Here is an 8,765-nt window from a genome sequence, read left to right on the forward strand (position 1 = left end):
TTTCTTGTTGCATGGTGTTAATTTTTCCCTTGCATTTCTTTCCCAATATTCTTAATTGATGTTTTAATCCTTCCTGATCTCTTCTAAGAAATCTTTCTGGGATGGAGACCAATTCATGTTCTCCTCAGAAGTTCTATTTCTATCTGAATTAGAGTCTTTGTCTTCTAGGTATCTTTCAATGGACCCCCTCTTTCTGCTTGCTTTTCTTCATTTTCCTTAGGATCTTGTGTTGGGGGAGGGACTGGTTCACAGATAGTTCATTTTGAAAACCCTGGATTTAGTAACTCTAAGTATGCCAGTCAATAGGGGGAAATAGAGGCTGTCTCTGGAGTATCTATGAACTTGGAGTATCTGTGATCTCTGGAGTGAGTGTGCTTAGGCCCTAGGCCTGGGTTTGGGGCTTGGGGAGGCAGAGAGCAGCAGGGTCATAATCATTCTTTTAAAATGTGGGCTGTCTCCTTGGGCTATTTAGTTAATCTTATTATTCACTCAGTGCTAACAGAGATATGCAGCCCACACCTAATTAGGCCTTAGGGTGGGGGTGGGGAGGTTGATACTGGGTTTGTTCCAGCAAGAGTCTGTCTCTCATAGAGAAGGGGAGTGGATCCAACTTGCAAAACAAGCACTCTGTTGAAAACATGGGGCATGTGGCCCTAGTCTTCCAGGCCATCAGAACTGAGCAGATTGATGTCTAGCTGCTATGCTGGAGTTCTCTCACCTGCTGCACTGTATTCCTTCTTGCTCACAAATCCAAAGCTTTCAAGGCTGTGCTGAGGTTAGTCCCATGTCTCACCCCACTGCCCCCTGTGCTGGGTCTCTGCTCTCTGTCCCTGCTCACCCACATTCCCCTGCCATAGATTTTGGTGGTAAATGTTGTTCTCTTTTGCTCTTTCTGGATTTTTGTATTTGAATTCTGTTAAGAGACTTGTTTTATAATAATTCTGGGAAAAAGTCAAGAGACCTTAGGACAGAACCTGGCTTTTCTCTGGCAGGAAGTGACATTTTTTTGTTATATAAATTTTTTTTTGCTTCTCCAACTGCATAAAATGGTAGATTTTAACCAATCATTTTTACAATATTTTGAGTTTTATAGTGTTTCTCCCTTCCTTCGTTCCCTTTCCCACCACCCAACAGAAAGGAATCTGATATAAGCTATATATTTGTTTTTAATAATATATTTATTTATTTTTGAATTTTACAATTTGTCCCTTAATCTTGCTTCCCTCCCCCCACCTCCCATAGAAGGCAATCTGCTAGTCTTTACATTTTTTCCATGCTATATATTGATCTAATTTGAATGGGTGAGAGAAAAAATCATAACTTTAAGGGAAAATAAAATAAAATGTAAGAGATAGCAAGATTGCATAACAGTTTTTTTTTTTTTTAATTATAGGTAATAGTCTTTGGTCTTTGTTCAAACTCCACAATTCTTTCTTTGGATACAGATGGTATTTTCCATCACAAATAATCCAAAATTGTCCCTGTTTGTTACACTGAAGGAAAAAGCAAGTCCATTAAGACTGATCATCAATCCCATGTGCTATTATGGTGATCATGAATCTTAATCAGATTTGACTCAAAGAAGGATATTACATACACACATTCAGTTAAGGTAAGAAACTTTTCTTGCCTTTAAAATACTAAAAGGAAAAAGGGGTAGAGGGGAAGAAGGAAGGAACTAGCAGAAGGAAGGGAAGGAAAAAGTGGCAAAGGGAAAGGGGAAAGATAGGGGAGGGGGTGTATATAAAAGGGCAACTTCACTGAAGAAGGCAGTGTTCAGAAGTCAAATACTGGGGGAATATGGATAAAGTGATAAAAGGGGAAAATACAAACAGAGGGAAGACAGCTTGGAGGACAATAAAGAATTAGTACTTACAACTTTGAATATAAATGGGAAGATCTCTCTCTTAAAAGATAATCAAATAGGTGAGTGGATTAAATCTAGAATCCTATTATATGCTGCTTACAAGAAACCCATTTAAAGCACTGAGATACATATAGAGTAAAGATAAAAGGTTAGAGCAGATTAAATTTTGCTTCAGGCAAAGTGAAAAAGGTAGGGGTAGCAATCCTTATCTCAGACAAAGCATCTGATAAAATAGATCTCATTAAAAGTGATAAGGAAGGAAAATATATCCTCTTAAAAGGTACCAGCTCAAATGAAGACATGTTATTACTAAATATATATGCACCAAGTAGTATAGCATTCAAACTCTTAGAGACAAAAGCTGAATGATTTACAGGAAGACATAGACAGCAAAACTCTATTAGTGGGAGTTCTCAAACTCCCTCTCTCAGATTTAGATATATCTAACCATCAAATAAACAAGAAGGACATTAAGGAATAAAGAGAATGTTAGAAATCCTATACATGATAGACCTTTGGAGAAAAATGAATGGGCATAGAAAGGAATATTATTTTTTTTCTGCAATAGATGGCACTTACACAAAAATAGACCATGTCCTAGGTCACAAACACCTTATAATCAAATACAGGAAGGAAGAAATAGTGAATAGTTCCTTCTCAGATCATAATGAAATAAAAATCATGTGGGCCCTGGAGAGATAGACCTAAAACTACTTTGAAATTATATAATTGCATTTTAAAGAATTAGTGCATCAAATAAAAATATAGATAGATTAATGAATTCATCCTAGATGATGACAATGAGACAATACAACAAAAGTTATGGGATAAATCAAGGAAGTTATTAGGAAATATATTGTATCCTGAACTGTTTACAAGAATAAATTAGAGAAAGAGGAAAACCATAAATTAATCATGCAAATAAAAAAAATAGACAAAGATCAAATTAAACCCCTCAATTCAATAACAAATTAGAAATTCCAACACTTAAAGGAGGAATTAATAAAATATAAACCAAGAAAACTATTGAACCAAGAATTGGTATTATATAAAAACAATAAAAAAAATAAAAGTTTTGGTTAATATGATTTAAAAAAGAAATAAGAAAAGCAAAATTACTAGTATCATAAATGAAAAAGGTGTCTACACTACCAATGAGGAGGAAATTAAAGTAATAATGCAGAATTATTTTGCCCAAATGTATGCCAAGAAATTTGATAATCTATGTAGATGACCATTTAAAAAATATGTTCCCCAGTTTAAATGAAGAGGAAAATAAAGACCTAAATAACTCTATCTCTGAAAAAGAAATTCAACAAACTATTATTGTATCTCCAGGGCCAGATGTATGCACACGTGAATTCTATCAAATTTTTAAGGAACAATTGATTCCAATTCTATATAAACTCTTTGGAAAAATAGGTGAAGGCGGAACTCTAACAACTTCCTTCTATGACATTATTATGGTGCTGATACCTAACCAGGAAGAGTCAAAACAGAAAAAAAAATGTAGACCAATTTGCCTAATGAATATGGATGAAAAACTTCAATAAAATCTTGGCAAAGCAATTACTACAAATTATCACTAATATAATATACTTTGAGCAGGCAGGAATTATCCCAGGAATGCAGGGTTGGTTCAATATTAGGAAAATTAAGAGCATAATTGATCATATCAGTAACAAACCTAACAAATCATATGAATATCTCAATAGTTGCTGAAAAAGCCTTTGCCAAAATACAGCATCCATTCCTATTAACAACACTAAAGAGCAAAGCAATAAAGGAATTGCTCCTTAGAATGAAAAGCAGTACCTGCCTTATACCATCAACAAGTATTATATGCAATGGGGATAAGGTAGATATATTCCCAATAAGATCAAGTGTGAAAATAGGCTATCTGTAATCACCACTACTATTCAATATTGTGTTAGAAATGTTAACTTCAGCAGTCAAAGAAAAAAGCAGTAGAAGGGAATAGAATTAGAAAGGAAGAAACAAAAGTCTCAGTTTTTCAGATTACATGATGGTATACTTAGAGAATCCAAAAAAATCATCTATATAACTATTAAAAACAATTAGCAACTTTAGGAAAGTTGCAGGATATAAAATAACCACATAAATCCTTAGCATTTATAATATATTACTAGCAAGATACAGCAGCAAGTACTAGAAAGAGAAATTCCATTTAAAGTAACCTCAGACTGCAACCAGGGTCTAAATATTTTCAAAGCCTGAGAGTCCTTTCCCAAGGACAGAGGACAGACCTTGACAGTTTCCCTCTACTCCCTTACCTTCCATGGACTGATCACTCAGGGAGCAGCTGCCAGGTGGCTCCCTGCTGGGCAGCTCCACAGGCTTCCATTTCCTGGGATTTGGGTTGACCTGAGGGCCAGGGCCATGCTGAGTAGGGCTACACTGGCCTGGGCTCCCTGCTCACTCCTGCAGAGGTCTCCCTCCTGATCCCAAACTGTGCTTGGTGCTTTCTGGGATGGCAGATCAGGAAACTGCTTCTTCTGCCAGGAACCTGGGCTCCCAGGTTCCTGGAAGGCTGAACCTCCTTTGCTCTCGTGCTGCCTTCTCCTTCAACCCAACTGGAACAGAACCTGCCCATTATTTTATGGTTTACCTTGGACTGGAAAATTATCTCACTGGATCTTTCTGTGGGCTCTGTCTCTCAAAAATTTAGGATCATAATTTTAAGGTTTTTAAAATAATTTGGAGAGAGCTCCTAAGAAAGGTTGTTCTCCAGCCACCAATCTTGGCTCAGGCTTCTGAATAGTGAATTTTTAACTGTAATTCAAGCTTTTTTGCTCTACAGAAAATCCTATTCCCATCCCTTCAATCCCTTAATTTTGATACAACCAGGTACTGTATAATCCTTGACTATGACTCCTTATTATTTAAATTGTTTCTTTCTGGCCACTTGAAAGATTTTCTCCTTGATCTGATAATTCTGGGGATTGACCACAATATTCCTTGGTGTTTTAATTTTGGCATCCGTTTAGGAAGGGGCGAGAATTATTATTTATTTTCTTTTCATTTCTTTTTTGAATTATAAAGATTTTATTTATTTTGAGTATTACAGTTTTTACCCTGATCTTACTTCCCTCCCCTCAACCCTCACAGAAGGGACAATCTTTACATTGTTTCCATGGTATACATTGATCCAAATTGAATGTGATGAGAGACAAATCATATCCTTAAGAAAGAAACATAAAGTATAAGAAATATGAAGATTAGACAATAAGATATCACTTTTTTTCTAAATTAAAGTAATAGTTATTGGTCTTTGTTCCAACTCCACAGATATATTTATTTCCATGATTATTTTGTCCTTGGTTTCCAGGATATCAGGGCAGTTCTAATAAACTTTATCTTGTAGTAGGGAGTCTAGGTGTTTTTCTTATTCAACATTTTCATATTGTCCTAAGTTTCTTAAACTCTGTTGGATGAGGGGCTAGTTTGTAGATCATCTATGTTGAGATCCTTACAGGCCTTGATCAATGGGATTAGGAATGGTTTACTCAGTTGACCTACCAGTAAGGAATCAGAAGCTTTCTTTGTATTGCCTATATTTGAGGTGTCAGCAGTACATTCCCTACACCTTGTACTATATTTATGATATCCTCACACAATTTGTGTTAGGCTATCTGAGCTAGAAATGCCAGGGACACTCTGGATAATCAACAGCAGAATAGATATCAACACCAGAATAGATCTGCTGCCCATACTCATGTTTTGGGATATGGTGCAAATACCTGGGGATGTTTCTATTACTGAACTAGAGAAAGTCAGACTACAGCTCAGGTACTCAGGGGCCTTCTCTAGAAATTCATTGTCTCTACTGGAAGCAAAGGAGCTCATGACCTGGGCCTTCCAGCCCAACCAATTTGGCCAGAGAGGTGTTTTGTTCAGTCTCACTGGATCTTTCCCCATCTAGCCACTGTGCAGCCTGCAAAGGATTCCACTCTGGTTTTTAGTTTGTATCCCTGGCTGTACCTTGCCACTGATGAGCTGGGTCTCTGCTCTTTGTCTTGGGGATGCCCAGGTTCCCTCATGACAGACCTTTGGACTTTCAACCAACTTATCACAAAACAAAAGTAGTTTCAACTTCAAGGACTTATTTGCCCACAAATTTCCTTCAAGAATTTATCAACCAACTCAGTACAAAAATCTAAGATTTAGAGGTAGAGAGTTAGAGAAGACATGGGAGAATAAAACAAAAGTAGTTTCAACTTCAAGGACTTATTTTCCCACAAATCACCATCAGGAATTTGGTGCATAGAAATTGTCAAGTGAAGCAGCAAGCCTTTAGATCACCACTTTCTAACTCTGTCAGACACCTATCTTTTATCACTGTGAACACAAGCAAGAAGACAGAGATCAACTTCAGTATTTCTAATGACAAACTAGAGTATTTATTTAATGTTAGCAACACATTTAAAATGTATGATGTTATAGAAGTATTGAAGTGAATGGGAATGTCTTGTGGGCTAGAATCTGGAATCTGAACTGCAGAAGACCTAATGATGGTAAGAAGTTTGATATTTGATTTAGATATGTCACGTCATCATCAATATGTCATATCATCATCAATTTCAACTTCAAATGGTACAAAGTTTTCTGCCAGTGATTTTACCAGTTACAGATGAAATGCTGGCAATCTGTTCCAATTTTTCTTAGTACAGTGGATCCAGATTTGAAACTCCACTTTCTAAAGTGAGGAAGAAAAAGAATATGGAAAATAAGAATGAAGATTGATTTGTTGATTTGTACTCATTTTCCTCCCTCCACATTCAACTTCAGGAATAAATTTGTTTACGGAAGAGATTTTTTTTTTAAATACAGATTTTCATTTTTTTTTATTTTTGATCATACCCTGAAGTATTGGTAAAGTGTTGGATTTAGAGAGTGTGACTCTTTTAAGCAATCAAAAAGGATTTTAAATATGTGAATTTGTGTTTTGATTTCAGTATGCTAATGCAGAACCTTTATTCACTCAATAGTATTTTTTTTTGTTTTCTAATGCTTTTTACTTTATGAAATGTCAACATTGCCTCATAACATTTCTTGCTGACTTTTTTGATGAAACTGTACTTCATTCACATCAATGAAATAAATGACTATCTTTTTGTGGAAAAAACATCCTATCCTTTGGGGAAGGTGTAGAGTAATGGACAAAGTACAGTCTATGATATACAGAAGTCAGAAACAAAACATTGGTTATTAAGGATAAGGGAAAAGAAAGAAGACAAGTGCAAATGGGGGCAGATAGAATGGAGAAAAATAAAATAGGTTTTGCATGAATAAAACCATTCAACCAAGAATAGAAGGAATGCATAAAGCTGGGAAATAGTTTTAATAGCCAATTTTTTGTGTTAAAGGACTCATTTCTCAAATATATAGGAAGTGAGTAAAATTTATAAGAATTTAAGTGATTCCCCTACTGATAAATGGTAAAACTTTATGAGTAGATTATTTTTATATGAAGAAAATAAAGCTAACATCACAAGAAAAAATTGTTAATGATCAGAGAAATGTAAAATTTGAACAACTCTTAGGTAGCACTTCACACTTATCAGACTGGTTAAAAGGACAAAAACGGAAAATAGTTACTCTAGGAGATGTGGGAAAATTAGGACATTAATACACTTAGGCAGAGTTGTGAACTGATCCATCTACTCAGAAAAATAAATTTGAATTATGCCAAAGGGCAAAAAAGCTGTGCAAGCCCTTTAATTCAGGAATATCACTTTTAAGTCTATATCCCAAATAGATCATATAAATAGGACAAAGTTTACATAAACAAAAATATTTATAACAGAACATTTTGCAGAAACAAAGAATTTGAGATTGTAATGCTACTAAATTGAGAATGGTTGAATAAATTATGGTATGAATAGTGTGGAGTATTATTGTTCTGTAAGAAATCATGAGTGAACAGACTTTCAAAAAGTCAGGAAATTCATGAACTGATACTGAATGAAGTGAGTTGAACCAGCAGTACATTGTACACATTAATAACAGCATTATGAGATGATGGATGCAGTTCCTCTCAGAAGTTCAATCATCATGAACAATTCTGAGAAATTTGTTATGGAAAATACCATTAATATCCAATGGTGAGGGGAACAATGTAGTCCAAATGAAAATCAAACATAATATGTTTACTTTTAAAAACCTCTTTTATGCTTTTTCTTTCTCTCTCATGACCTTTTTTCTGTCCTTGGTTCTAATTCCCATTTTACAAGGTGATTAATAATATTAAAGACAATTGTGTTACCAGATTGTTCACTGCCATGGCAAAGAGGGAGAGAAATAAATATGGTAGAAATATCTGAAACTCTAAAGTTTTGTAAAAGGATGAGTGTTAAACATTTTCTTTGCTTCCAATTGAAAAAGAAAGAATAAAAATATTATAAAGAAGAGGGAAAGAAAGAAGAGGAAAAGGAGGATTGCGGAAGAGTGGACAGGTAGACAAGCAAAAATGAAAGGGAATGAAAAAAGGAACAAAGGAAATAAGGAAGACAGAAGAGAGGTAAAAGAATGAGAAAGGAAAAGATTAAGAAAGGAAAACTGAAAATATAGAATAAGAAAGAGAGAATGATGAAGGAAAAAAGAGAGGCAGGAAATATGGAAGAAAGAATGGAAAGAAAAATGGAAGGAAAGCATGAAAGGAAAGTAATGTTGGAAGGAAGGAAATAGAGTCAGGGAAAAAGAAAGGAAAGGAGTAAAGAAAAAAGAAATGAAAGGAAGATTGAAAGGAACTTGGAAGAGAGAAATGATTTACTATGAATAACTGAAAACCTAAAAGAAAAGATTTTTGTTTACAATGCCTGTATAATTTTTTAGACAAGTAACTTTCTCTTCCTGACTTCAAAAATGTCATTTGTAA

General features: G+C 34.9%; 1 pseudogene; it reads left to right on the forward strand.

Moving 5' to 3' along the window:
- The first annotated feature begins 784 nt into the window (after positions 1 to 784).
- On the forward strand, positions 785 to 6,631 carry LOC141522394 (transcription factor Dp-1-like; annotated as a pseudogene).
- Positions 6,632 to 8,765: the final 2,134 nt, after the last annotated feature.

This window comes from Macrotis lagotis, chromosome 1, assembly GCF_037893015.1.
Source record: "Macrotis lagotis isolate mMagLag1 chromosome 1, bilby.v1.9.chrom.fasta, whole genome shotgun sequence".
NCBI lineage: Eukaryota > Metazoa > Chordata > Mammalia > Peramelemorphia > Peramelidae > Macrotis > Macrotis lagotis.